The 20814-nt window shown below is 46.2% G+C and overlaps 1 long non-coding RNA gene and 1 other non-coding gene across 2 annotated transcripts; both read left to right on the top strand.

Moving 5' to 3' along the window:
• The first annotated feature begins 3095 nt into the window (after window positions 1–3095).
• Window positions 3096–7193, top strand: LOC116556957. Its single transcript, XR_004271282.1, has 3 exons — window positions 3096–3106; window positions 4470–4473; window positions 7060–7193. It is a non-coding gene; the product is annotated as an uncharacterized LOC116556957 (long non-coding RNA).
• Window positions 7194–11932: 4739 nt separating this feature from the next.
• Window positions 11933–12073, top strand: LOC116557166. Its single transcript, XR_004271379.1, has one exon. It is a non-coding gene; the product is annotated as a U4 spliceosomal RNA (small nuclear RNA).
• The last annotated feature ends 8741 nt before the right edge of the window (window positions 12074–20814 follow it).

Raw genomic sequence — 20814 nt, 5'->3', positions numbered from 1 at the left:
TTGCAGGGTCATTTATTTATGCCGGCGACCACAGAGGACTCACGTCTCTCCAACCTGTGGTGGCAAAATGAGGGTGCCACGATTTTTTATACCCGAAAAACCACCTTGGGAGTGGGGGTGAGGGGCAGGGATGGGGATGAAAAGGCTTTAGACATTCCCAGGGCTAGTGGATTCTGTAAATTACCTCCTGGGCAGAGATGAGGGTGGGGGTCTCCGGACATTCCAAGGGCCAAGGGGACTTTTGTCATTCCGTTTGTTACTTAAATGGTTTACAGAAGTCAAGATAAACATTTGTTTACACATTATCTGGTTAAGGTGGAAATCACAGACCTTAGTTACTTATTACAAGTCACAGGAGCCAGGATGGGACTAGCTTGGGCTGCTTAGTCTGGCAATTGCCGGTAAGCAAAGGCTAGCAATTCTGGCAGTTACTGATAAGAAAAGGTAAGCAGCTTTACATAGTTTTGAAGAACAAACAGCAGTTCTATTTACGGAGGCCAAGGACAGTAGTTATTGTGAGGAGAATGGGGCAGCCATTTCAACTTATCTAAAAACAGTTTTGCATTTTATAAAATAGTTTTGCTCTGGTTGTGGCTCTAGGCCAGCACAATATCACAGGCCCTGTCTTTGTGACTGTACAGTCTAGTCAGGAAGGCAGACATTGAATAAATTATTGTGAGTGAGGATAAATGTCACGGAAGGTAAAGTCAGAGTGCTCCAGAAGTATATGAGGATGGGACCAAACATGGACTAATGGATTCAGAAAAGCCCTTCATGGGCTGGGCTGGAGTGCAGTGGTGCAATCTCTGCCCACTGCAACTTGGGACTCCCTGGTTCAAGCAATGTCTCCTGCCTCAGCCTCCCGAGTAACTGGGATTACAGGTACGCACCACCACGCCCAGCTAATTTTTGTATTTTTTGTAGAGACAGTGTTTCCCTATGTGGGCGAGACTGGTCTCGATCTCCTGACCTTGTGATTCGCCCACCTCAGCCTCACGAAGTGCCAAGATTATAGGTGTGCGCCACCCACCTGGCCAAGACTTCTGTTTTTAAGTTGTAGCATAGTAATTGAATAGATTGGATTTGAAGTGGAATGGCTGAATGTGAAGAGAACAGGTAAGAGTCAATTATTCATGTATTAACATAAGGGAGATGGAGAAGTAGATATTTTGGAGACAGATCCAATATATTTTGTTGATTACATGTGGAGGTTGAGGAAGAAGGACTCAAGAAGGGATTTTGTGACCAAGTATAGTCGCTCATGCCTGTAATCCAAGCACTTTGGGAGGCCAAGGCAGGAGGATCTCTTGAACCCAGGAATTTGAGGCTGCAATGAGCTATGACCACACCACTGCACTCCAGCTTGGGCGACAGAGCAAGACCCTGTCTCAAAAAAAAAAAAAAAAAAAAAGCGAGAGAGAGATTTTGAGTAATCCCAGCTATGGGAGGCTGAGGCAGGAGAATTGCTTGAATTCAGGGATGGGGAGGTTGCAGTGAGCTGAGATCATGCCATTGCACTCCAGCCTGAACAACAGCGTGGGACTCCATCTCAAAATCAAATAAAATAAGTATAAACTAGTAAAAGAGATTCAGCAGGAAAGGCAGAGTGTGGGGTGGTGGAAGAAGATGGGAGAGTGTGTGATATCAAAGAAGCCAAGGGTCGAGAGAGTTTTGAGTAAGGAGTGAGAAGCAGTGGTGTAGAATGCTGCTGTTGGGTCAATTAAGATGAGAAACTAAAAAATATCTATTGTTTTGATTAACACAGAGGTCATTTTAAGCATAGCAAAAGCAACTCTCATGGGTTCTTATATGCGGAAGCCAAGGCGGCAGGAGTTGAAAAGTGAAGGGCCGTAAAGAGTTAGTGAGTGTGAAGGCGTGGAGGAAGAAAGGAACATTAGCTGGACGGGAATTGGAACTGGGAAAGACAGGTGAGATTTGCACAAAATTAAATGCTGTTGGAAAGGAGTTGGTCTTAGATTGAACAAATGAGAAAGCGGAGGGCCCCTACGGAGATGGGAGGGAAAATGGGGTATACAGCACATTCTGCTGATGGCCGACCCAGTAGTCATTCTTCTACCATGCCTTCTATTATACCTTCCTGACATAGTTCACTTTCTACTGAGAGGCAAAACTACCAGATACTGGATGGGGTGCAGTAGCTCATGCCTGTAATCCCAACACTTTGGGAGGCTGAGATGGGTGGATCACTTGAGGTCAGGAGTTCAAGACCAGCCTGACCAACGTGGTGAAACCCCATCTCTACTAAAAATACAAAAATGAGCCAGGCATGGTGGCGCATGCCTGTAATCCCAGCTATGGGAGGCTGAGGCATGAGAATTGCTTGAATGACTGAGTAAAGAAGACTTACCTGAGGCCGGGTGTGGTGGCTCATGCCTGTAATCCCAGCACTTTGGGAGGCCCAGGTGGGCAGAGCACCTGACATCAGGAGTTCGAGACCAGCCTGACCAACGTGAAGATATCCCGTCTCTTCTAAAAAAAAAAAAAAAAAAAAAAATTAACCGGGCATCGTGGTACATTCCTGTGATCCCAGCTACTCGGGAGGCTGAGGCAGGAGAATCACTTGAATCTGAGAGGCAGAGGTTTCGGTGAGCCGAGGTCACACCATTGTACTCCCTGCTGGGTGACAGGAGCGAAACTCCATCTCAAAAAAAAAAAAAAGGATGACTTACCTGTAATTCTGAGGCCCTCTGCCCTCACCTGGAGTCAGGGCAGGAAGGATGACAGGTGTGGACGGTAGGGCATCGCTGCAGGTACTCACCTGTCTGGCTGGAAAGCCCCTGTGTGGACAGACAATGCAGCCACAGCAGCAGGTGCACCTCCCTCCTTCAGGGGCTTCCTCAGTCCAGGGCCACACCATAGGCTGCACCTCAGGGAATCCAAAACGGAACATTAGGGACGTTTTGTCACAACTGAGCAATATGTACAGCAGTGGAGGTATCTAATAGGAAAGGCACTTCTATGCTTTTGGAGGACTTTGGGTGTTTTCCTTACTGTAATCAATCAATCAATTGATAAAATATCCTAGTCCACATCCTGACCTATTATAAATATTTAAAAGCACCTTTGTCTAGACATTGGACAATTAGTTGAAAATCCTAGACAGTTAAGCAGGTGATTTATAATATTTGTGGACATTGAGATGCAGGGAAGGGCTGGGCATGGTGGCTTGTGCCTGTAATCCCAGCACTTTGAGAGTCTGAGGCGGGCCTGAGGTCAGGAGTTCAAGACCAGCCTGGCCAACATGGTGAAATGCTGTCTCTACTAAAAATACAAAATTTAGCCAGGAGTAGTGGCACACACCGTCCCAGCTACTCAGGAGGCTGAGGCAGCAGAATCACTTGAACTCAGGAGGCAGAGGTTGCAGCATTGAGCTGAGATTGTGCCACTGCATTCCAGCCTGGGTGACAGAGCAAGACTCCATCTCTAAAAAAGAAAAAAAGGTTGGGCATGGTGGCTCAGACCTGTAATCTCAGCACTTTGGGAGGCTGAGGTGAGCAGGTCATGAGGTCAGGAGTTCGAGACCAGCCTGGCCAACATGGTGAAACCCCATCTCTACTAAAAATACAAAAATTAGCTGGTGCAGTGGTGAGTCCCTGTGATCCCAGCTACTCAGGGGGCTGAGGCAGGAGAATCATTTGAAACCAGGTGGCAGAGGTTGCAGTGAGCTGAGATAGCACCACTGCACTCCAGCCTGGGCAACAGGGCAAGACTCAGTCTCAGAAAACAAAACAAAACAAAACAAAAAAACCCCAGGAAAGGTGTGACTTCCAGAGCTTAGAGCAGGCACACATCCAGTGTTAACATCACCCAAGAATCCAGCGGCTCCTTGTCACCTCCTGCTGTGCAGCAAATTCTGGACCCCATGGAGACTGAGACACAAAGTGCCACCTTCAGAAACTTTAGTCCCTGAAAATTTCTCGCACTTCAGAATGTCACATCCTGCCAGGTGTTTTATTCTCCTTCAAGGAGACTTGCTCCTGGCGGTATTGTTAGCCCGGCTGCCTCTCTGGTGGGAGTGCAGCTGGGATAGATGCATGTTCATGTCATGCAGCACGAATTCAAACAATAAAACAGCCACACCACCTGTGGAGGTTTGTTTTGCAGACCCCAGCTTAGGCACAGATGAATGAATGCACTCACGACCAGTACAGTGATTTTGGATGGGGCGGGGATGTTTGTTAACTGCTTTTAGAGGGTGGTTTTAGCAAACCCGGCCATGACTCCCTGTACCTTCTTACATTTATTTGGTATAGATTTAATAACAGAGGCTTTAAGTTAACACACTTGTGGATAATTAACATAGTTGAAAGAGTGGTTTTGAATGATAAAAGCTTTTGGTTTTGGGCCCAGAGAAAACGCCCTTCACGTGTAATTCCCCTTCAACCTCCTGCTGAGAGGGCTGTTCAGCACAGGGGTTACATGAGTGAACAGTTAGAATAGAGACAAAGGGATGTGGGTAAACAGACCACTGGGGAAACTTGATTGTCCCATCTTTCACTCTATGACTTAAAATTTTAACATAATGAACTGGCTGCCTTTAGCCCATTCCATTAAAACCTTTCAGCCTTCCAAAAGGTTTGAGACTATAAATTTCTAACTTTCCCTAATATTTCCCTCCTATTTTGCCAGCCACCCCGAGTAAATCCCAATGCACGGTGAAAACCACATTTGGAAAATGTAGGTGCTGGCTGTGTGGAAAATCGCTTGCATCCCCAGCGTTCAACTATAAAAAGGCAAGTATTTATACTGAAGAGCACAGAATTTTGTGACTATAATAAAAGATAATATGAGAGACTCCTGGCAAAATTTGATGCATGAAAATGCTCATACATAGATTGCAGATGAACATATGTACATGTTAATGGAAGTGCCAGTCTCACTTTGGCTCTTGTAATCAGGAGGCCATCATAGCACCCTGTGAACATGAGAACCTAGTTCCAATTCAGCTACTGCCGACAAAGCTTGGGTCATGTGCTTGGTCACAGCCTCCAATAGCCTCATAATCTTTGTCTTTTATTTTTTTGAGATGGAATTTTGCTCTGTTGCCCAGGCTGGAATGCAGTGGAGCGATCTTGGCTCACTGCAACTTCCGTCTCCCGGATGTTGAAAATTCGCACTTTGAATGAAGAGACCACCCCAGACAGGCTTTGTGTGAGCAACATGGCTATTTATTCACCTGGGTGCAGGTCAGCTAAGGCCGAAAAGGGCGTTAGCAAAGGGCAGTGGGATAGGAGTTGGTTTTACAGGTTTGGGGCGGGCAGTGGAAAGTCACAGAGTAAGATCAGTTACAGTGGTGGGGTAGGGGCAAGGAGTGTACCATAAGTTCAGTTACAGTGGCGGCTAGGGGTGAGGCAGAAGGAGCAGTTAAGATGACAGGATGGGTGAGGGGTATTTACATTATCATAAGAACAGTTGAGATGGCAGGGTTGGTTGAGGGGCTTGTCTGGGGAAGCTCCACTGGGCGCTCAGGGACAATGGTAAATGCAGGCAGGGGGGTGGGAGACGATCAGCCCAGGCAGGTGGGACTTCAGACTTTCAGGCTCCAGGCTTGCATATGGAGACCTGACATACCTGTCTTTTTATATATAGAGAGAAAGAATTAGAGAAGAGGGGGTGAGCACAGGTTTCTGGGGGTGAGGGCGAAGTTTCTTAAGGTTACTTCGTGCCTGACAGGGGACTGCGGGGGCACCTAAAAATATTTTCTTTTGAGAGGGGGAGACAGGGTAGAAATAGGAACAGGACAGGAGTGCAAATAAGGAGGGTCTGGACAATACATTCTGCCTTACACCTGCTGAAGCTGCTGGGGGACTTAGAGGCACTATGCAGAACTGTGGGTCGTCCAGAGCAACATCTGCTGATTTGTGATCACCTGGATGCGGTTTTGTATGAATTGGGAGACTAAGCGGAAGATACAGGGTCCGAACAGGAGAAGAAGAAAGATGGGTATTAAAGGAGTAAGGATTGGAAGGAACCGTGACTCCAGTTAGACAACATCCAACCCGTCCAACCAGGTCCAGAATAACCATTTGCCTGATTCGTGCGCTTTTGGGCTCTGTCTCTTCATTTATTGATGGCATTATATACGAGGCCAGGCTGCTTTACATAAAAACAACATTTTTTCTGGAGCTTTGGACTCGAAAGCCAAGGGAACCAGCAAGGGCTGCGGCCGTTACGGGGCTTGGTGGGGTAACTGTGTGGAGGGAGAGCTTTTGTTTTCATGGTGTGTGAGGAAGTGTGCGGCATCTATAAGCAACCGCTCATTTTCATTAACAGGATTGTGTTTGAGCAGAGAACCGGAGCCGGATGAAAAGTGAGATGTCAGCTGTAATTGCCTGGAGGAAATGTGTAAACCAGCAACTTAAAGAAAAGCAGGGCATGTAAAAGTAAATGAGTGCCGTGAATTTGGGCACAGTTAGGAAATAATAGAAACAGACGTTTTGAGGTGTGTTTTAAGCAGTGGGGCAACTGCTTAAAGCTGGAAAAGTCAAGGGGCTGAACATGTGTGCGGTGTAAAGAGAAAGCTTTGGAGGCAGTGAGAGCTATTGGGTAAGTGGGGTGTAGCCTGTGAGTTTGAGGGATTCTAAGAGCATCAGGGCAGCAGCTGCTGCTGCGCATTGTCAGGAGGGCCTGCCCAGGGCTGTGAGGTTAAGTTGTTTGGATAAAAAGGCTGCAGGCCATGGTCCTGGCTCCTATGTGAGAATCCTGACCGCACAGCCCTGGACTTTAGCAGTATGGAATGAAAGAGTGCTGAGACAGGTTGGGGAGAGCTAAGGAGGGAGCAGTTTTTAGAGTTGTTCTTAAGGAGCAAAAGGAGGAGTGAGGAAAGGATTTGGGATTAATAGGGTTGGATAAGTTTCCTTTAGTGAGTTTATACAATGGCTCAGTTAGAATAGCAAAACCTGATATCCTGAGGTGAAGTAGCAACCACACCCAGGAAGGAGAGAAGCTGTTGTTTGGTGGAGGGGGTTGGGGTTTGGGAAATTAACTGGATGTGGTTGGCAGGGAGAGCACGTGTATGCTGGTGAAGGATTATGACAGATGGGAAGAAATTTGGGCTTCGGAAGGGGATACGTGATGCCCCTTTGAGTACAGATGCCGAAGAAGCAGGAGGGTGAATTAAAAGGCCATGTTTCAATAGACAGGTGATAACAAGCTTTACTTTTAAAGGCTGCTGTGGGATGGGGTACGGGGCTGGTCAGGGTAAGGGTGGTTAGGTTCTAAGGGGATAAGGAGGGGTGAGTGACTTGTAGCAACCATGGGAAGGTGGTGTTTTACACCCTAGGCTTAAGGTTGGGGGACATAAGGGGAGCTGTTGAGGGAGGTACGGGTTTGGGGAGGAGGGCAGCCATGAGGCATGGCTGTAGCCCAGGAACAGTCAAGGAGGCAGACAATTTCCCTAGGATATCCCGGCCTAACAGGGGAACTGGATAGGTGGGGATGATTAGGAAAGAACGTGGAAGGGAGTGCTGTCCTGATTGACACCAGACGTGGGGAGTTGTGAGAGGCCTGGAGGCCTGGCCGTCAATTCCCACAACAGCATGGCGGCCAAGGAGACAGGTCCTTGAAAAGAAGGCAGCGTGGGGTGGGTGCCTCCGTGCTGATTAAGAAGGGGATGGACTTACCCTCCACTTAAGAATTACCCGAAGTTTGGCGTCTGTGATGGTCCAGGGAGCTTCTGAGATGCTCGGGCAGCATCAGTCTTTAGCCGCCAAGCCGAGGGTTGGAGCTTCAGGAACTCTGGGAGCAGTGACCTGAGTCAGACAGTCGACTTTCTGTGGGGGCCCGGCACAGACGGGGCAGGGCTCAGGAGAAGTCCCGGGCTGCGGGCGTTCCTGGGCCCAGTGGCCAGGTTTCTGACACATGCAGCAAGGTCCGGGGGTCGGTTGGATGCGCTGCAGTCTGGGTGCTCTGAAGTCTCTGAGAGCCAGTGGTGTGGCTGGAGTTTGTCTTACGGAAGAGGCTATCATCTGTAGTTTTGAGATGTGCTACCACCGGGCAGATTTCTCCCTGTTATTGAACACCTTGAAGGTAAGGTTGCCTAATGCCCGTCGTGTGGTTTGAGGGCCAGATTTTAATTTTTGTACCTTTTGGTAATGTTGTGGTTTACTGGGTGATAAAATGCATATTAAGCATTTTTTAGGGGTGAGAGTTGAAGTAAGGGTGACATTTAAGTCACTCCAGGTGAGATTATTGGACTGGGTTAAGTATTGGAGGATCTAATGAAAAGGAGCCTAACCTGTGGCCGATTTGGAAAACGTTGGATAAAGGGAAGGAATGTCACCCTAACTGTGCCTTTGGCTCCAGCCACCTCTGGAAGGGGGATTGTTGGGCAGAGGAGGAGGAGTTAGCCGCAGGACTAACTGTAAGCTGGGCCGCGTATGAAGTGGGAGGTGACAGGAGGGGCATGAGGAGGCGGGTTGTGGGCAGAGGAATGGGGGAAGGCTCTGGGGTGGGGTTAAGTCCTGGATGAGGGCCTAGTTCACAGGCGGGAAGGAGAAAGGTCGGAAGGTTGATGGACAGGGAGGATTCTGGCTTACCCGCAGAGGAAGGAGGGGCAGATGGAAGCAAAGAGGAGTGGAGATTAGGGAGGGATTGGTGTGTAAAAAAAATGCCTGGACGTAGGGAATTTCAGACCACTTGCCCATGTTGTGACAAAAATTGTCTTAATTTCATGAAATAGAGGTGAAAAGGTGCCAATTTTTGGCCAATTGGAGCCATTGTTTAACTTGTATTGCAACCATTCAGTGGCCCAGTAAAGAGAACGCAGTGTTTAAAGAGACATTTGGGTTTTAAGTTAGGGGACAGTTGGAGAGGTTTGAGGTTCTTTAGAACACAGGCCAGTGGAGAGGAGGGAGGGATAGAGGATGGACGATTGCCCGTGGTTCTGGAAAGGCAGCAGAGACAAGGAGAATAGGCATGCAACCCAGCAGCTCAACAGGCATCCCTTGGTGAGCCTGGGTTGAACCTCGTCATTGGTGAGCGGTCAAACAGAGCGTCCTGTAGGTTGATCTGCCACCAATATCGGCCCTAAGCCTGGTGGGCGAGTGACTATGGTGAACGTCTCCACGATTGTCAAGCCCCTGGGGAAACTGGGTCCCCGGATCCGTGACCTACATAAGGTTTTTCTGTTCCTGAACCTCTCGGAAGAACCTGGTTTACCTGATTTTCCTTGTCTTTGCGGTGAAAAAACTATGAAACTGAAAGGGGGAGGAAGTGGAAAGGAAAAGATAAAAGAATGGGAAAGCAAAAAAGAGAGACTGCGTACCAAAACAGCCAGTGGTGCGTCTGTGGGCTGGTCTGAGGACCCGGGTTGGTAGGTTGATCTCTTCATGGAGGGAGCACAAGAACAGCGATGGGGATTTGGTCTCCTGAACGAGTTCCCCCATCCCGGGTTTTGGTACCAAAATGTTGAAAATTCGCGCTTTGAATGAAGAGACCCCACCCCTCCTCCCAGACAGGCTTTGTGTGAGCAACATGGCTATTTATTCACCTGGGTGCAGGTCGGCTAAGGCCAAAAACGGCGTTAGCAAAAGGCAGTGGGATAGGAGTTGGTTTTACAGGTTTGGGGCCGGCAGTGGAAAGTTACAGAGTAAGATCAGTTACAGTGGTGGTTAGGGGCAAGGAGTGTACATGACCACAAGTTCAGTTACAGTGGCAGCGGGGTGAGGCAGAAGAGCAGTTAAGATGACAGGATGGGTGAGGGGTATTCACATTATCATAAGAACAGTCGAGATGGCAGGATTGGTTGAGGGGCTTGTCCGGGGAAGCTCCGCTGGACACTCAGGGACAATGGCTAACGCAGGGGTGGGGGTGGGAGATGATCGAAGGCAAGCAGGACTTCAGACTTTCAGGCTCCAGGCTTGCATATGGAGACCTGACACCGGATTCAAGCAACTTCCTGCCTCAGTCTCCTGAATAGCTGGGATTGTAGGTGCCCACCACCATGCCCGGCTAATTTTTGTGTTTTTAGTAGAGACGGGGTTTCTCCATCTTGGCCAGGCTGGTCTTGAACTCCTGACCTCATGATCCACCTGCCTTGGTCTCCCAGAGTGCTGGGATTACAGGTGTGAGCCACCGTGCCTGACTGCCTCATAGTCTTTGTCTGAAATACAGGGGCAGAGGTATTCTTTCCAGGACGGTCCAGGGTTCAGTGAGACGAGTTATCAGGTCTCTCAGCAGAGTGACTTGGACAAGGGAGAGGCTCCACAGCTGTCCTCTTTCAACAGTTGCTCAGAGCGATTGTGAGTGAGACTGGTAAGTAGCCCAGGTGGGAGAGTGGCCGTGTGCAGGGAGGAGGTGACCTGGTGAGGAAGGAGACCCAAGCATCTAAGCTCACCTCCCCCTTGACGTCCACACTGCATTTCAGTAGAAGTAAAGGCTGGCCGACCGGGCGCCACCTTAACCGCCCTCCTATAGATTGCCCGCTTGGTGTGGGGGAATCTTTCCGGAAAGCATTGTTTTAACTTAAACGAGTTCAATCCCCCACCCCACACCTACTTCATGGACGAAGACTCTTGGAAGGTGTCATTTTAACTTAAACGAGTTCAAATTCCCACCCAACACCTACTCCATGCAACAAGACCCTTTCACATATAATGTCTAAAACTGTAACCCCAAGACTCTTTCACGTGTCACATCTGGAGTTGTAAGCCTATGTAAAGTCGGGCTTCTGATTGTTAGAGGAGCTTGGATGTTAGGCAGTTTTGCCGCCTTGCTCCGCGCGCCCTCTGCTGGTGGCCGGGGGCACTGCAGGGCCCTCGCGCTCTCAGTGCTGGCAGAGGACGCGCGCCCTCTGGTGGCCATCCCGCTGCACCACTTGAAGTCAGAGTGCAGAGTGTTCAGCGCCATGGTTCTGGAAATGCAAACTGACACGGAGCCCACTAGCCCGTGTGTTTCTAAAAAGGAAGAAGGGACAATTAATTGGAAACCATAAGAATAAAATAAACACAGATGCACATTTTACAATTTGTGGAAAAATTCACTCAACGTAGTCTTCACACTTAAAATGCAAAACTGTCAGAGGCATCTTAACCACAGTGACTTTATTTTAAATAAAAGCTTTAGAAAAAGCTAAATCTGGGCAGGGTGCAAAGCTCATGAGTGTCATCCCAGCACTCTGGAAGGCCAAGGTGGGAGGATCACTTGGGATTAGGAGTTCAAGACCAGCCTTGGAAAACAGCGAGACCCCCATGTCTACAAAAAATATAAAAATTAGCTGGTGTGGTGGCGCATGCCTGTGGTCCCAGCTACCCAGGAGGCTGAGGTGGGAGGATCGCTTGAGCCCAGGAGTTTGAGGCCGCAGTGAGCCAGCCATGATTGCACCACTGCACTCAAGCATGGGAGACAGAGTCAGACCTGGTCTCTCTCTCTCTCTCTCTCTCTCTCTCTCTCTCTCCTCTCTCTCTCTCACACACACACACACACACACACACACACACACACACACACACATTAAATTTGTTGGATTATATATTTAGGGATTGATCACTTTTGGTTATAAAATATTTATGGTTGCAGGAACAAGTTAATAACTAAATAAAGACCCAAAACTTATAAATATATACCAGTACTTTAAGCAAAAAGCATTCTTAATTTAAAAATAAGTTTTACTTTAAAGATAATAGTACACCCACAAATTATTGTTAAAATCAATAGTGACATAGAAAAGTAACAATACTAATAGCTTGACACAAACTGATCACAATTTTTTATAAGAGACAACACTGTTCTTGATAACCTATACAAACAAACATTAATCCTATTTGTACATTAATGTGCTGGGATCACAGGTGTGATTACTTAATCCCAGAACACTGGGAGGCCGAGGAGGGCAGATCACTTGAGGCCAGGAGTTGGACAGCAGCATGGCCAACATGGTGAAACCCAGTCTCTACCAAAAATACAAAAATATAGCTTTGCACAGTGGCAGTATTGCAGCCAATGAGGTTTATCCAAGGCGCGATTATTGCTAATTGAAAACTTTTCCCAATACCCTGCCATAATGACTGGAAATATAGTTGGCATTGGCAATTTTTGGCAGTCTCTATGGGGATGGAATAAAATAAATTAAATAAAAAAAAATTGAAATGGAATAGAAATACAAAAAAATTAGCCGGGCGTGGTGGTGCACACCTGCAATCCCAGCTACTTGGGAGGTTGAGGCAGGAGAGTGCTTAAACCCAAGAAGCAGAGGTTGTAGGGAGCTGAGATCATGTCATTGTGACTAGAGTAAAACTCCATCTCAAAAAAATTTTTTTCTTTGAAACAGGTGCATTCCTCCTCTTGCTTTCTGAGGACTCCCTGCTCTGTCACTTAGTAGTGGCTAATAAACTCTCTTAATGTCACTAGACTCTGCGACTCACCATAAATTCCATTTTGCATGAGATCCAAAATCCTGTTGTTGGGGTCTGGGACAAAACCCCTTCGCTGGTGACAAAACTATACTAATTCTTTTGTTTTCTTTTTTTTGAGACAGAGTCTTGCTCTGTTGCCCAGGCTAGAGGGAAACGGTGTGATCTCGAATCACTGCATCCTGTGCCTCCCAGGTTCAAGCGATTCTCCTGCCTCAGCCTCCCAAGTAGCTGGGATTACATGCACCTGCCACCACGCCTGGCTAATTTTTGAATTTCTAGTAGAGACAGGGTTTTCCAATGTTGGCCAGGCCAGTCTCGAACTCCTGACCTCAGGTGATCCACATGCCTCAGCCGCCTAAAGTACTGGGCTTACAGGCGTGAGCTACCTTGCCTGGCTGGCCTATATCATTGGTGATCGCTTGAATATGGAGGGTGGAGGAGGAGGGGTGTCAGGCAGATATTACTCTTGGATTACTACCTGGGATATTAGGTGCAAGGCTCTATTATTGGTTCCACCCTGAGAGTGCCAGCAAACAATTCGAGGTGGTGTGGAGCAACATGCTGTTTCCATGAGTGCCTGGCTGCAGACTGGCTGAGGCCTAAAATGGTGTCAGCCCCAAGTGAGGGCGAGGTGGGGGTTTTATAGTCTTCTGTAAATGGGAAGTGTCCCAGTCTGATGTAAGTGCTACGTGGGACCTAGATGGCCTCTCTCTTGATCTTCAGGGGGCACTTGTCTTCCAGCCTGCCCTTTTCTGGCTTCTGCTGTCTTGCTGACCCACCCTGCTGGTGCAAGTGGTCTTGTACCTTGTGACTGAGCCTGAGGAGGGAGGAGTTATCCCCCAAGCTTTCAGGCCCCGGAAAGAACCTTTCATTAGGGAGAGTAGGCTGGCTGATTGTTGTTTGTTAGGCACAACTTGGTTTTGAGGGTGCAGTGGGGTGCCTCAAGCTGAAAGCTTGACTCATCATACAGGCCAGACCACATGTGGCTGTTCCTGTGACTGCCAGGCCACTTTGAGGCTGAGAAACAGTTTTATCTGGCCTCTGTCCTGCACATTTTTACAATGCTTTCTCTGTGTTGGCAGATCTGGGGGTCCACTAGATAGGAACCCGTGAAGAGATCTCAAAGGTCTTTAGTCCACTGTGTTTATTACATCATTTCTACAATCAAAGATGAATAAAAAATAGAGGCTTATTTAGTGATAAGGTTGATGGTGCACCTGTCCTAGGCAGTGTTTTAGTTCCTTGAGACACCAAGGAGTTGATACAGTCCTTTGCCTTAGAGTTTTGCATCTGTAAGTCCTGCTATCGAGAGCTGTGTGCGTTACAATGTCTGATTTGGTCAGGCGGGACCGGGGCTGTCTGTAAGCTTAGGTGAGGGGAGGCTGGTGTCCAGCAAGTATCCAGTACCCCCTCAACATCCCAGTTCTTCTCCACCAATCTTCCAATTCTAGGACTGATGCGGAGGCCCTCAGGGCGACTTAAGAGGGGAAGTAGCCAGCGTGCTCTGTGGCTAGCTTGTTTGGGAGTGTACATTGTAAGTCCTCTACCGACAAAAAGTTGGAAACCAGTAGTGTTTTGCTTGAGTTTCTCATAAATGGCTTGCAGTTGTATAAACCAGAGCATGCGTACCACAGGGCAACATGAGAGTCCCTCTACCGCCTTTTCTCCCAGTGGCCTAGGTGGGCATCTACACAGAATGTGTGCAGCCTCACTGTGTGAAAGTCCAGTGCTTTGTGCTTGGAGTGTCATCAGGGAAAAGCCCCTTACTTGGAAGGTTGCCGAGCTGCTGCAGAGGGAAGGAAGGGGAGTGCGGTGCTGCTGGGTCTGCGTCTCGCTCTGTGACAGCAGGCATGAGATAGCCTTGGTCTTATGAAAACCTTGGGTGTCCCAGCTCACTTCAGCCCTGAGCAGCCTGATGCAGGTGCTGGGCCCTGGTTCTGGAGGTGAGAATACACCCTGGGCTTCCACTGCATGGCTGGTACAGTGGGCATTCAGGTGCCTATTTGGGGATTGCTACGGAGTCCTGTGCCAGATGCAGTGGTGCACAGCTGGAAGCCAAGGGTCCCTGCTGCTGCTGGAGAATCTGGGCAGATGTAAAGGGTTAAGGTTAGTGGTAGGGTTAGGGGTTAAGTTTAGGGTTGGTGTTGGGGTTTGGGGTTTGGGGTCAAGGGTCAGGGCTAAAGAGTAGGATGAGGGATTGGGGTAGGGGTAGGATTAGGGTCAAGGGGTTAGGGTTTAGGGTTAGAGGTTAAGGGGCTGAGGGTGAGGGTAATAAGCAGATTACTAAAAGCAATTCTACTTCACTTCAATAACAGACTTCTCCAACTCATTTTGTCTCTACAAACTTATTTTTCCAAGGAGAATCCCAGGCTTCTTAAAGCACCCAGTGACTTTTCACACCTTAAATCTGTGAATTCCTGTCTTCTTCTGCTGTATGCAGAAGTTCAAACATACAAGGTGAGGCAAAGCCAGACGCCTTTCTGAAGGGACCCGAGAAATTCTTGTCTTTTTCTCTCAGGAATGAAATAAATTTCTCTCTGGACCAAAATGAATTCTCTGGACCATCAGTGCTAACCTTCAAAAGCCAAACCCGTTTGTGGGGTCTCCTTTAAAACTACTATAGACCCAAGTGTTTATATTTATATGATATTAATTTAGTATTTATATTAATATAAGGGAAAATATTTAAATCTGTCTACGCCACATGTGCCTCTGGCTTATTGCCCAGTTAATTGTCGCCTCAGGCTAAACTTTGGTTTCTGTCTCTAATTTTTGTCGGAAAGAATATAACTGATCTCAAAACATCTGCTTTTATTGTAGGGACTCTTGCTGCCATCTCCATTCCTCCCTTTTTTCTTGTAGTCTGTGTGGAAGTTCTTTTTTTTTTTTTTTTTTTTTTTTGGACAGAGTTTCGCTCTTGTTGCCCAGGCTGGAGTGCAATGGCGCGATCTCGGCTCACCGCAACCTCCGCCTCCTGGGTTCAGGCAATTCTCCTGCCTCAGCCTCCCGAGTAGCCGGGACTACAGGCACGCGCCACCATGCCCAGCTAATTTTTTTTGTATTTTTAGTAGAGACGGGGTTTCACCATGTTGACCAGGATGGTCTCGATCTCTTGACCTCGTGATCCACCCGCCTCAGCCTCCCAAAGTGCTGGGATTACAGGCGTGAGCCAGCGCGCCCGGCCGGAACTTCTTTAATATGAACATTTTGACCACCTTCATGCTCCCATGTCCACTGTCAGCACATTCAGACTTACCCAGCCGAGGCTGTCATCTTAGGCCAGGGATTTTTTAGGGATCTTTATTTTGCTGTGATACGGTTGGCACTCCTTTGACTCACTGTATCACCCCAGAGTTCTTCTCATTTTAGGAGCCCAAGAGGGCAGAAAAATAAGTAGGTGAGCAATTAAACCTTCTGAGTTGGGAGAGAGTCCCATTGTGTTAAGCAATGTTGCAGAACATCGTATGTAGTAATCTAGCAGATGAGACACGCGGCTGCAGAGCACACATGCCCGCTTGCTGCTGTGAGCTCAGGCTACCTCATCATTAGTCTTTTCTATCTCTGGAGGGAATTGTAAGGGCCATTTATTAACCTGTAAGTCATAGAGAGTTAAAGGTGTTTCCCCAAAACACTGAGGACAGAATGAAGGGTGAGGAGTGTTAGCCACAGCTCAGAACAGGACAGTCTCTCGATGTGGGTTGTTGGAGAAATGCAGGTCTTTTTTCTTTTGGAAGTCTCCCTAGAATGGGGTTAAGGAATCTGCCCATTCTAGGATGAATAATTGGTATATTAGACACCCTTGGATATTTATCCCAAGCCTTCATTTAGGGTTCGTAATGAGTTTGTTCAGCCACCCCAGTCTCAAATGCTAAGTAGGACATTGGAATCTTTCCACAGTCCAAATTAGCACTGTCTTTTAAAGTTGAGTTTCTCAGGCCGGGCGCGGTGGCTCACGCCTGTAATCCCAGCACTTTGGGAGGCCGAGGCGGGTGGATCACGAGGTCAAGAGATCGAGACCATCCTGGTCAACATGGTGAAACCCCGTCTCTACTAAAAATACAAAAAATTAGCTGGGCATGGTGGCGCGTGCCTGTAATCCCAGCTACTCAGGAGGCTGAGGCAGGAGAATTGCCTGAACCCAGGAGGCGGAGGTTGCAGTGAGCTGAGATCGAGCCATTGCACTCCAGCCTGGGTAACAAGAGCGAAACTCCATCTCAAAAAAAAAAAAAAAAAAAAAAAGTTGAGTTTCTCATTATTCTCACTTGACATACCTTATGTATCCCACACTCATGCTAATAACACATCGTGCTCACTGTTACCTTTGCAACAAGACTTGAATTTTACTTAGCCTAGAGGAGTGCACTTCACATGTCCAGACCTAGTTCTGACTCATTCGTGAGCCCTGCATCAGTCAGTGGGGGCTAGGTTAAACCACGGTGACAAACAACCTCTAAGTTTCTGTGGCTCAAAAATCCTCTTCCTCATTTATTTGCATCTCATCATGGGTCAGGTGAGAGGTCACTCTGTGCTGTGTCGTCCTAACACAGGAATCGAGACTGAAGGAGGTACCATCAATAAGATCCGCATTGCTCTAGAAAAGACAAAAAGCATGCTGGATAGAACTCTGTTTCTTGGAGATTTCTCCCAAAAAAGTCTCATATTATTTCTTCTCACCTGCAACGGCAAGAAAAAAAAAGAAGTCATGTGGCCATGCAAAAATTTAAGTAGGTGTAGGTGTGATGGAACAGTCAGAATACATTCATAAAAAATGAACTGAAAATATGTGGAGAACAGTGCCAATGACAATTGTGAATGCCAGCATGCATTCCTGACAACCCAGTGCTGCTGCCCTTCACACTTCTTCTGTCTTGCAAAGTATTAGAACTTTTTATCTGAAGCCATACCACTCAGAGGGACTGCAGAATACATAATAACATCTCCTTTAGGATGTCCTTAGAGAATTCAAGGAAAAGAAGTTAAATAATCAAAAAGTGCTTTTGGGTACAGCTGTTTAGCACTAGAGGGTAAGATTAGAGATAGATTGTAGTGATAATAGGGTTAGAATTGGGGTCTGGGTCAGGGTCAGGGCTGGAAGTATGGTTAGAGGTGGGGTCATGGTCAGGGTCAAGATAAAGGTCAGGGTCAAAGTCAGGGTCAGAATTATAGACCAGGGATGGATCAGGGTTTAGGGTCAGGGTCAAAGCCTAGGGATGGGTTTAGGGTTAGAAGCAGAGCTTTGTTCTCCTCAGGACCCGCCTGAGGAGAGGCCATGGCTTTGGAGCACCTAGTAGCATGTCCACAGTGAAGACCAAAGTTTTGTTCTCCTCAAGCCTGACCTTGGAGACGTGGCTGCAGGCCACGTGAGGAAGGTGAGGCAAAAGCTTCCTGTCTGCTCCCCGTGTGCAGAGGAAGGAACTCCGACACTGGCTTTACTTTCACACATTATATTCTACAAGTCTTGTTTTCAGAAGCATCCCTTTCTTGAGACTTTGGCTGCTCATCTTCATAGCGTGCCCTAACATATTGTAAGATTTGGGTTTGTTTTTGGGGTGACATCTTCATATAGAGAGAGGAGAAATGCTTAGAGCCACCATCAGTACAGCTGGGATGAAAGCTGGAGATGGGCAGGTGCCTTTCAAGTCACCCCAATCCTGAGGCTGGAGGAAACATGTGCACCCCTGTTAAACACTTTTATTCATGTTTTAATTACTCATTTTTCTACAGCGTTAAAGTAGTCAAAACAGGCGTATTAAAAAATGAAAAGTAGGCATATTAAAACTTACAACATTATTTAAATTTAAATATATTATTTGTACCTCATCAACATTTTTATTTTGTTGAGAAAGTCTAAGGTTAATTGGCAGTGTAGTTTTAATAGTAGATAGAATAATGTGTGTTTTACAAATATTAACATCCTATATTACATGTATAAACCCTGAAAATTTGAGACAGGTTTTAGATTTTTTAGGGAGTTTATTTTGCCAAGTTTGAGGATGCACGCACCTGTGATGTATCATCATGAGGTCCTGGCAACATGTGCCCCAGGTGGTAGGAGCACAGCTTGGTTTTATACATTTCAGGGAGACATGAGACGTCAATCATTATGTGTAAGATGTACATTGGTTCAGTCCAGAAAGGTGAGACAATTTGAAGAGAAGTCCAGACAGGGGGCTTCCAGATCATAGGTAGATAAAGAGGAATGGTTTCAGTCTTTTGAGTTGCCAATTACCCTTTCCAAATGAGGCGATCAGAGATGCATTTATCTCAGTGAGCAGATGGGTGACATTGGATCGAATGGGAGGCAGGTTTGCCCTAAGTAGTTTCCAGCTTGACTCTTTTTTTTCCCTTTAGCTTAATGATTTTGAGTCCCCAAGATTTATTTTCCTTTCACAAGATCTAACATGTTTTCCTATGAGAATTAATTATTCATTGTGTATTTTATTACACAAATAAGGCAGAGATTTTTTAAAAAGTATCAACTTCCTGACTAGCTATAATTACTAGACATAATTACATATAAGTTCAACTACATTTGGAAACATTCCAGAGTTTGGGTTTCCAATAATTCTTTGTGATTATTTTAAATGTAAAGTATTTTTTTTCCCATAAAACATAGAAATATCTAAAATCACCCATAGGATGTCCTGCCATTTTTGTTTCTCTAGTTTCCTCATTTTCTGAAAAGCCTTATTGAGGAAATTGACTTTGAATATCCTTTTAAACTTTTCTGTTTTAGGAAGTGTTGTGATGAAACATTGAATTATCATGGTCACAAGTTCGGTTCACATTCTTTTTTCCTTTGAATATTTTTTCCCAGTGGCCAATATTTGATTCTGGTGTATTATGGCTAAAAGGTAGACACTGGAAAAAAATAAAGACAAGAAGTATTTGGAATAAGTGATCCAGTCACAATGAGTCATCAACCATTGGAACATATTTTTACAAAGTCTCTCGTGTTAAAATATTTATCCATGAATTGAAATAGAATCTGTAAGGTTATTATTTTTTTTCCTGGTCTAAGGTGAACAGCATTTTAGAGAATGAACCCAGGACACAACCACAGCACAAGAAAAAAATGTGGGCCGGGCGCGGTGGCTCAAGCCTGTAATCCCAGCACTTTGGGAGGCCGAGGTGGGTGGATCATGAGGCCAAGAGATCGAGACCATCCTGGTCAACATGGTGAAACCCCATCTCTACTAAAAATACAAAACATTAGCTGGGCATGGTGGTGCGTGCCTGTAATCCCAGCTACTCAGGAGGCTGAGGCAGGAGAATTGCCTGAACCCAGGAGGCGGAGGTTGCGGTGAGCCGAGATCGTGCCATTGCACTCCAGCCTGGGTGACATGAGTGAAACTCCGTCTCAAAAGAAAAAAAAAAAAACAACACAGAAGAAAATGTGAAAAATAAGTTTACACATATGTAAAGCCCATACTCACAGAGTGAGGCATTAGCTCCACCTTCTTGATGGCTGAGTGTCTACATTAAGTATTTGGAATTCTTTTGCAAAGGAGATTTCTATTCAACTCCATTTGCTTATTCACCTACACATACAAATGGAGACACCTAGATAATTACTTGAAGCTTTAGTTAGTATTAAACACTGCAGCATTATATTGAACAGTTCATTCCTGTGTTGGCCAGCAGTAGCTCTTTTTATTGGCTCCAATTTTCCTTTGACATATTTCAATTTTTTTTAGTACTTACTTTCTGATACTTCAAGAATTCTGGCTCATATATTTACTGTCCCAGTTCTAGTATCAGACATTTCTTAAAGAGCCTGATTCCTTTCAGAATGGTAGGAAAACTTATATCTGGCTGCTAAGTGAGAACATTGTGTCTTGTCTCTCATTAGCAATGCTAGGAAGTATATGTGTGTTTGTCACCTACCTATACACACCTAGTTAGGAAGGTTTTTATGTGGAACTGTATGTATCTGTATTAAACTAAACATAAGTTTATGTTGATGTCTTCACCTCTGATCTACTATCACATGAATCTTTCTACCCTTCTCCCCTTGCTAATTTATAACCTCCCACTTCAACAGTGAGGGACCTGGTTCCTACCATCTGCGGCTTATATAACTCATTGTTTGATTCCAGATACAGATACTGTGATTTTACAATTGTTCACAATTTTCCCTGTTGGAAATAACTTTATAAAATGGAATCCAATGATGAAGTATAGTTTATTTGCCTTCAGCCTACAGATTCTATTCATTGTTAAAGAGACTTAGGTCAGCACCGTTTTCCCTACACCTTCAGAGAGTTGTTTCCCACATTTGTGTCTTAGTCTATTTTGTGCTTCTGTAACACAATACCTGAGGCAGGCTAATTTGTAAGTAAAGAAGGTTCATTTGGCTCACAATGCTGGTGGCTGTGTGATATTGTGCTGGTCTAGAGCCAGAACCAGAGCAAAACTATTTTATAAAATGCAAAACTGT

The sequence above is a fragment of the Sapajus apella genome, unplaced genomic scaffold, assembly GCF_009761245.1.
Source record: "Sapajus apella isolate SASKATOON/1434 unplaced genomic scaffold, GSC_monkey_1.0 scaffold18, whole genome shotgun sequence".
NCBI lineage: Eukaryota > Metazoa > Chordata > Mammalia > Primates > Cebidae > Sapajus > Sapajus apella.
Note: the sequence above shows the minus strand (reverse complement) of the source record. Positions and strands in the feature narration are given on the sequence as shown.